This window comes from Heterocephalus glaber, unplaced genomic scaffold (assembly GCF_053883595.1).
Source record: "Heterocephalus glaber isolate CG9 unplaced genomic scaffold, H.glaber_assembly_v1.0 deba00001428, whole genome shotgun sequence".
Taxonomy (NCBI): Eukaryota; Metazoa; Chordata; class Mammalia; order Rodentia; family Bathyergidae; genus Heterocephalus; species Heterocephalus glaber.
Window position 1 is genome coordinate 25,756,721 of NW_028258293.1, and position 9,470 is coordinate 25,766,190.

The window sequence follows — 9,470 nt, forward strand, 5'->3', positions numbered from 1 at the left end:
AAATATCTAATACAGTGATACCTCAGTTGTCGAACTCAACTCATTCCGAATTTGTGTATAAACAATGAAAGTTTGAGAACTGAACATATTTTTCACAAAAATAATAGAAAACCAAATAATTGGTTCTGAGAGGCCAAATAATTACACTCAAAATAATTTCAAGTTTAACAAATTTCACAATTTCTTTAACTCAGTTGTAGCTCTCACAGGTCTGTTCTTAGCTTTATTGCTGGTGTCAATAACTTTCTTGGGAGCCATAGTTACAATATTTTACACAAAGCACAAAAAGAAAATCATAGTGATGAATATTTTAATGCACCAACACAAGCACTATATGTTGTCCTGGGAAGAGTGGAGCTTAGGCTGAAGCATCACTCTTTTTTGTCAGGGGCAAGGCGAGACACGTGACTCATTCTCAGCCAGTACAGATTTTTTCAAGTTGGGTTTTTGTTCGACTACGGAGCAAAGTTAGAGAGCCAGCAGGTTTTTTACTAACTTTGTTGTTCGAGTAGTGGAAAGTTCAAGCTTGTAGCTATTAGACAACAGAAATTTACATGTACAAGAAAAATGTGTAGGGTCATCTTAGATGTAAACAAACCATAAAGGAAATGCCTAGTTCCCAATTTTTTGCACTAGTACTGACTCTTCACTCTTTAGTGTAGGCTATGAAGATGTGTTAAGTGATGTGCTATATTTTAGCTCTATCAATTTATATATCCCTTAGTTCAGACAAGTAAATCACTCCCAAAAAATTCTGGATTTAGCATACCTATAAACTTTAGCATTTGTCCTTCTTATGTTTGTTTCTTTTCTCCTTTTTTTGTGTTGAAAATTTAGTAGAAAATTGGGACTGTTTATAATTATAGCAGTTACTTTAAAATAGAACTATTAGAAAGAAACTGAGAGAAATATGTATCAGAAACAGTTTCAATAAAAACAAAAATTGACTATCTGCAAATGTGATATAAGAATATATATGTATTTGTGAATTTGGCAGCATGACTTATGGAGCTACCATAGATCTATACATTTATAGATCTATTATGAAGCTATTAATCAAATGGGGGGAAATAGAATATACAAGGCATGACTATGTGAAGAAGATGGAATTCTAATTCAGTGATACTGTTTGGACTTTAAGAAATTTAAGTGGAGAACTCAAAGATTTAGTTATATGGATCTAATATTCAAGACAGTCTGAAAGAAGATTAATGTTTTAAAATTAAAATGAATAAATAAAAAAGCATTATCCATGGAATGGATAAAGTTGAAAGTATATAGAAATAAGTAACATGTTTAGAGAAATGATCAAACTGATTTTAATCTACAATCATAAAGTAAACTATTCATCCAGTTAGATACATGTAATAATAGGCATAATTAGTGAGAATGATCTTGGACGACGTATAAAGAAACAATAGAAATCCTAAACAAATTTAAAATATATTTCAGGGGATAGTTTATTTTTATAAAATACTTGTAATTTCCACAATTAGTTATTTAAGTTATAGCTTTCAATACAGTATTATGTTTAAGAATTTACTATATTATAAAAATAAATCTCAGTAATATGATTACAGATCATAAAACATATATGCAACCCTGAAATAGGTTAAACTCTGAACCATAGAAAATGAAAACAGAGATTTGTAAACATAAATATCTTTCCACATTTATCTTATTAGTACAGACTTATTAGTAATTGAACTAAAATTATATCATAATTTATCATCATTATTGTTGTTATCATTAGAAAAGGTAATGTAGTTGTTAACAGCACAGGCTCTAAAATCTTTCCTCTGATTAATTGTGAACATCATTTCTTTCAGTTTTTGTGAACTTTGACAATATATCAAAACCTCTAAACTTTATGGATGATGAATCTCTCTTAAATTTATCACAAGGTTCAAATGAATTAACTACAGAAAATTTTGCAATGATATATGGAACATAGCCTTATGGGTCACCCAAAATTATATATCTGACTATCTTTGAGGAGATCAAAAGTCAGATTAAGACCCTGGACATATACGTTACAAAAGAAGCTCTTAATTTGTCTCACTGATTTTTATCACAAAAGAACCAGGTTCCATAATCATAACCAAGACAGCAATTTAGTGCTGCAAACTAAGAGGAATAGCAATCCTTAGACTCATGAAAACTGAAGCATCTCTCATCGATAAGAATACATAATGAGGCAGGGTGAATGACCATTATCAGGGATGGATTCTTAGGTATATGTACTTCCTGAAGAAATGTTCCGCTGCTTACTAAATGAGGTACACAAAGATTGGTATGATAGTTTGAGCTCAATAATTTGAAAATCCTAAGTAAAAATTAATCAATTATTTTTCTCAATTGAGCCCTAATCATAGCTAAATAGAATGTTTCAGAAAGAAGAAATAAATATAATTGAACTAGCCAACACATACTGAATATATACTATGAACAAGCAGCTCTACTAATCAAAGATTAAAAGTACCCCTATTTTATAAGATAACATTAATAAATGTTTGTAATCTAGTTAAAGGATAAAAAAATTAATCAAAATCCTCGATGATTGTATACAATATTATGTGATAAACATGAACTAAATTTAGCAAAATATATTGAAATTAAATCAAATATAATTATATGTCTTAGTTTAATGATGAATGTACAGACAAAATGAGTTTAAGAAACCTGGCACAAATAGGGTATAGTGCATAATTATATTTATATCAAGATCAAAAATAGGGAGAAGTAATTATAATACTAAAAGTCAAAATAATGGCTACTACTAGAGAGGATTACAATGAACATGGAGAATTAGAAAGCCTTCCGGGATGCTGATAATGTTCTATAAGTTGACCTTAAAAGTGGTTATCTAGGTGCCTGTAGATGTCAAATTTCATTAAATCACACTCCAAAAGATTTTTCACTTTACTGACTGCATATTAAACTTCAACTAAAACAATTTTAAAATTCTAAATTTAGAAACTCAAAATCTCAGAAGAGAATTCTGATTCTGAAGATCAAAATGCCAATCTTCCATAATTCCACCTTCCCTATTTTCCTCCTGATGGGAGTCCCTGGACTCGAATGGGCCCATACATGGATCTCCATCCTGTTCTGCTGCCTCTATTTTACTGCCCTGTCTGGGAATAGCTTGATCCTCTTCATAATCCTCACTGAGCCCAGCCTCCATGAGCCCATGTACTATTTCCTTTCCATGTTGTCCACCACTGACATTGGCTTGTGCATCTCTACACTGGTGACGGTGCTGGGAATATTCTGGCTCAATGCCTGAGAGATCAGCTTCAGGACTTGTTTATCACAGATGTTCTTCATTCACCTCTTCACTTTCATGGAATCCTCGGTGCTTCTGGCTATGGCTTTTGATCGTTTTGTGGCCATTTCTAACCCCTTGAGGTATGCTACCATTCTAACTCATGCAAGGATTGCACAGATTGGTGTGGCAGTCATTATCAGAGGAACCGTCATCTTGACACCACTAGTCCTGCTTCTTAAGCGTTTATCCTTCTGCCGTAGCCATGTGCTCCACCATTCCTACTGCTTTCACCCTGATGTGATGAAGCTGTCATGTTCAGACACAAAGATTAATAGTGCATTTGGACTAACTGCAATTATCTCTACTGCTGGAATAGACTCCATCTTTATCCTGATTTCCTATGTCCTGATCATTCGCTCAGTTCTCAACATTGCATCTTCTGGTGAGAGGAAAAAGGTCTTCAGCACCTGTGTTTCTCATATCACTGCTGTGGCCATATTCTACATCCCCTTGATAAGCCTGTCTTTTGTTCACAGATTTGGAAAACATGCCCCGCCTTTTGTGCCCACCCTCATTGCTAATGTGTACCTGCTCATCCCCCCTGTGATGAATCCCATCATCTACAGCGTGAAAACAAAGCAGATTCAGAAAGCCATGCTCAAACTTGTATATTCTAAAGACGCTCATTTTTAACAATTATTAATCCCCTAAAGGCTTATATCAAAGTCAGAAAAAAATTATCACAAAGTGGAGTTTTAACCCATTCAGTTTTAGAGTTGGGTAGAAATAGTGATCATCCAATTAAAACATCCCCAAGATGTAATCCTTCCTGAAGCAATCTTTTTGATTCTTTTCAGCTCTCCTATTCTAACAGATGGCCAACTCACTGTTCTTTTGATGTTTCTACCCAAAATCACATCATTCACTTTTAATTAATTTTCTAAACATTCAGCTCTAAAAAAATTTTAAACATAAAAATAAACATCTCTTCCATGTATATTTCAGATACCCCAACTAAATGAAGTAACAGTTCCTGTCTATGGTAATATTTTCAAAAATTTGGGCTTAACTTTAACTTAAATCATAATGTATTTGTTTCTCTTCCCGTTGCAGTCCAGGAAAACTAAGCCAACTATTTCTTTATACATATGCGACTCTATTACCGTTCTCTTTACCGTTGACTCCACTTCAGCCTTGACACCCACTTCTCACTCTAAGTTCTACTTATGTCGCAAGACTCATGTTGATTATCTTCTTCAGTAAAATTCTCATAATTATTCCAATGATGTTTGATTTCTCATTTCTGTAATTTGACTTTCATAGTGTTTTGTTTTTATCTGTTTTACCTTTAAGTATAAGTGAACCCGTGTGTTTCTGTGTGCATATATATTTATTTAAGTTCTCAAGAGGCTGTAAATTACACAAATAAAAGTGTCTTTAAAGTGTCTACAATATCTAGCAACATACCTTTCACAAAGCGGATGCTCACTGACAGTTGTTGAATTGTACTGTACATAGTAGGCCATTAAGTAGTCCATTGGAACAATTTCACTGATAATTCATTCAGTTCAATGTTTATCATATATAATATGAGAAATTTCTCTTACGACTGATCCTTAGTTTTCTTCCTACATTATCTATCAATTTATTATAGTTTTGATTTTGCAAAACATATAGCTAAACCTGAAGGGTTATCTTGCAGCCTCAGATCTCAAGAACTTATCCCAGTTTGAAGAAAGCCCACTTTGACTAATAATAATTACAGATGTTTTTTCATGAATGGAAGGTTTTCCAAACTGGCTGCAGCTTAGATAATATTTTAAGATTTCCTAGGTGCCAAAGACAAAAAAAAAAAAAAAAACACGAATGAACTACCCTTAACTTTTCATTCACCATTTTCTCCAATGTACAAAGACTTGTTATCCATTCTAATATTGAAATTTCTGATTTCCACTTTTGTACTTAATCTAAGACGCCAAAATCTCCCACTTAACTCAACCCCTCTTGGATCTACAGTCTCCAGTCTTGTCATTTTTCCTCTTTCCATTTTCGATAAAGTAGAAATATCTTTTTAAAAGCCTTTTTACCTAAAATTTAATGATACAAGAAATAATTAAAATACTCTCATTAAAAAACGATATTGTAAAAAAGGTCAAAGTGCTTCCTGCTATATTACCTCAAGCCCAGTATCCACCTACAGAACCCACAAGTATCCATTCTATAAGTACTGGAGGCTGATCAGACCCCCAATCACCTGACCAAGCGTATGGTGGGAAGCCTAAAAAAAGACAAGATAAGATCTTAATGCATAAATGGGGAGCCCAGGATGGTCAAAGCTCTTATCTGGCTAAGACACTGTCTCTTGGAACTTGCCAGTATTTATTGAACATACAGCTTCTAGAAAGGCTACAGGGCAGTACAAGGAACAGTGGAGTGGAGAGCACTGACACGAGCAGGGTCATAGCAACAAGGGAAGGAAACATTTGAGCAAGAACACCTCATAGATTAATGTTTCTTCCCATGGATTTATTTTTGCCTCTATAGGAGTTTTCTGTATAAGTCATGCGCCCTTAGTTGCACTATTGCCTTGCCATCCCAGACATCACAGCGTCACAGATCATTGAGACCTCTGCTGTCACCAGTGGGTATGAGGAGTCGTCCCTTTCCCACACACCAACTGCTGGCTCTTCAGGCAAGCCACTGTGGGCTAATAGGCAGGCTCAGACTTTTAATATGAAAAGCCAGTTTATGAACTTATAGCTCGCTCAGCGTGGTCTTCATCAGATAATTTTGGTTTTTCCTTCTTTTTCTATGCATTTTAATATAGATATGGGAAAAGTAAAATTAAACTAGTTTTTATGATTTGTATTTCAGAAAGTGGAACTTCATAAGGACAACTTTTCTGTTCTTTTCAGAACAATATAGACCAACTAGAGAAAATTGCTCATTACCCAGAATTCTCCATGGCTTTCCTTGTCCTTCCATATTCCCTGTTCACCGTTATCACACTAGGGTTCCAAACCCCATTGGCTGGTTCTCTATACATCTAAAATATCCACTTGGTAAGCTATTTATATACTGAAATTTCAACAGATATAGAAATGCTGTGGAAATATATCTCTAAGTGTGACTTCCACAGGCTCTACTGACATCAACTATAGTCATTAAATCCTTTACCTACCATAATTATGTTAGCTCATTGCCCAAATCAAGGCAGTAGAATTTGGCAATATCAAACTACCCTACTTCACATACCCATATCTTTACATCAGATGATATAACAATGACACATTTTACCATACAAGAATCAAATTTAAAGTTTTTGTGGCCTTAAGAATAGAAGTCATAATATCAGGAATAGGCCAATTTCAAATTATATTCTTACTTATTTTTGTCAACAATAGCAGTGCTTTATTTCATAGCCACTAGAAACCAAAGTGGAAAGATACTGAGAATATAAGATGAGCTCAAGCTGCCTAGGAAAGGATATGCATTGCAAAGAAGTTATTTCATTAAAATCTTTCTTATAAATGTAACTTCTCTCAATGAAACTTAATAAAGGATACAAATATTGGATAAGTCTAATTACAGAGAATTTAAAACAATCATTCTTTGACTTTACTGCAACCAAGGTACAAAATCACAAAGTGTTTAACATAGAAGCAGATAGGAAGAACAAAAAATAAATGATAAACTGATTTAAAATGTGAATAATGTTGAATGAAGGTCAATGGGAACATAAGATTTACTATATAAAATTTTAACTAATATTCAAACTTTGATGGTGATACCTTTTCTCTGTGAAGTGCTTTCCAAGGGTTGGATGCATGAGAATTACAATGCAAGACCAAACACGGTAATTGATGACATTATTAAAAATACTGATTCCTGGCATGGGAAAATTGTTCAGCACTAAAATGAGTTTTCAAGCCATAAAATGATATTAGGGGCTGGGGATTTAGTTCAGTGGTTCCATCACCTGCTTTGCAAGTGCAAGGACCCAAGTTCGATCCCCAGTACCAAAAAAAAAAAACACAAAAAAAAAGATATTAGGAAAATTAAATGTTTATTATTGAGTGAAACAAAAACAATATGAAAAGGTTACATATTGTATTGTTTCAACTATATGCCATTCCAGAAAAGGCAAAACTCTGGAAACATTATAAAAATATGAGAGTTTGAGGGAACGAAGAGATGAACACATAAAGCAAAGATGACTCTTATAGGGCAGTGAAAGTAGCCTGTGTGCTACTATAATTGGTTACAGATATCATTACAAACTCAAAGAACACAGAAAACCTTAATATACTATAAACAACCTTTCTTCATTATTGGTGGGAGTGTAAATTGGTACAACCACTATGGAAATCAGCATAGAGGGGGATATCTTCCCTGAAGAGTTAAAGTCATCATACCATAGTGATACATGCATAACCGTGTTTATAGTAGTATAATTTATAATAGCTAAATCTTGGAAACAGCCCATATGCCCATCAACGATGAATTTATAAAGAAAATGTGGCATTTATATACAGTGAAATACTACTCTGTCATGAAGGATAAACTTGAGATATTTTTAGGTAAATGGATCCATCTTGAGACTGTAATCTTTAGTGAAATAAATGCGACACACAATTTCAAACATCTCATTGTTTCTCTTGTGTGAGAAACCCAAAGCAGAAATAAAGAGCGAAATAGAGGATAGATAATAGGAAGTAGGAAGAACGTGTTCAAATGAGAAGGGGAACAAGGGATGGGGGAGGAGTGGGAAGAAAAGAAAAAATGATTTAAAGGAAAAGAAAGAATTGAGGAAAAAATTGAAATAGAGCTTCTATAAACAGGGAGGGGAAGAAGGGTTGGAGGGAGGAGAGAGCAAGGGGACAAAAAATAACTAAGATATGTTATGCACATGTACAAATCCCTCATGATGAACGTGATCATTATATATTGTAAACATGTACAAATAAGTAAATAACCAAGGAAGCCAGACACGGTGGCATGTGCTTGTAATCCCACCACTCAGGGAGGCTGAGGTAGGAGGATCACAAGTTTGAGCGAGCCCAGCCTTGGAAACTTAGTGGCTTAGTGAGACCCTGTCTCAAAATGAAAAGGAGGGATTAAGGATTCAGCTCCAGTCCTGCAAAAAAAAAAAAAAAAAAAAATTCATGATTAAAATGAATAATTGATCATTTGAAATAGGAAGAAAGGTCCAATGGGGTAGGGGAACTGGGAGGGGAAGGGGAAAGGAAAGAAGGGAAAGGAAAAATTATGAGAAAAGGAAAAAATGGAAACAAAGTCTTTGTAAATAGGGAAGGGTGGAGGGGGTGTATGGTGCATAGGGAATGGGGAAAAAATAAGAACCAAGATACATCATGTACAGGTACAAGCACCCAATGATAAAGGTAAACATATTGTATGCCTAAAATGTACCAATAAAAGGATTTAAGCAAAAAATAATAATAAAAATTCATATCTTCTGTACTATTTGATTTTCTTAAATTATTCATAATAAAAATTGTTAAGTGTTAACTTTAGATCAAATCAAACTATGTTATTCTTATATAGAATTTAATCATTGATTAATTCTTTCATTTTATCTAACAATAGACCAAATGTCTATTATTCCAAGACACTGACCAATATGATTGGGTGGCAGAGACAAGGTATTTTCATAATTCAGGAAAGTATATGAGAAATCAACCAATCAAAATCTCATTACTATGTGATATGTCACAATATGCAAAGAGGGACAACAAGAGGAATAAGAATATATAAGAATATCTGATAAAGCCTGGGAAGAACAGGAAAAAAAATATGTTGTGTAAGCTGCAAGGCAAAGAATTTCAGAGATACACTTTCAGAATAGTATTATGTGTGGAGACCCAAGGACACACTTTTCAGGGGAAAAACAAAAACAAGGAGACATATGTAGATTTGTATATAGATATATAGACATATCAGTATGTACCTAATAGATATATCACTACATATTGCCATAAATAGTGGTTATATTTCTCATTTTATATGTGATGTATATGGACATGAACATTTAAGGTCTCTGGAAGTTTCCTTAAGAATATACAGTGAATAAACTTTTTTTAGAGAATTTATTAAAACACTGTAGGAACACTGAGAGCCACAGTACCTGAACTATAGCCAGACACACACCCCCTTCCTCTGTTACTCGAGATCTTAACAG

At 33.8% G+C, this 9,470-nt stretch overlaps 1 pseudogene; it reads left to right on the forward strand.

The window, feature by feature from the left end:
• Positions 1-3,019: 3,019 nt before the first annotated feature.
• On the forward strand, positions 3,020-3,964 carry LOC101699426 (olfactory receptor OR51C1-like; annotated as a pseudogene).
• Positions 3,965-9,470: the final 5,506 nt, after the last annotated feature.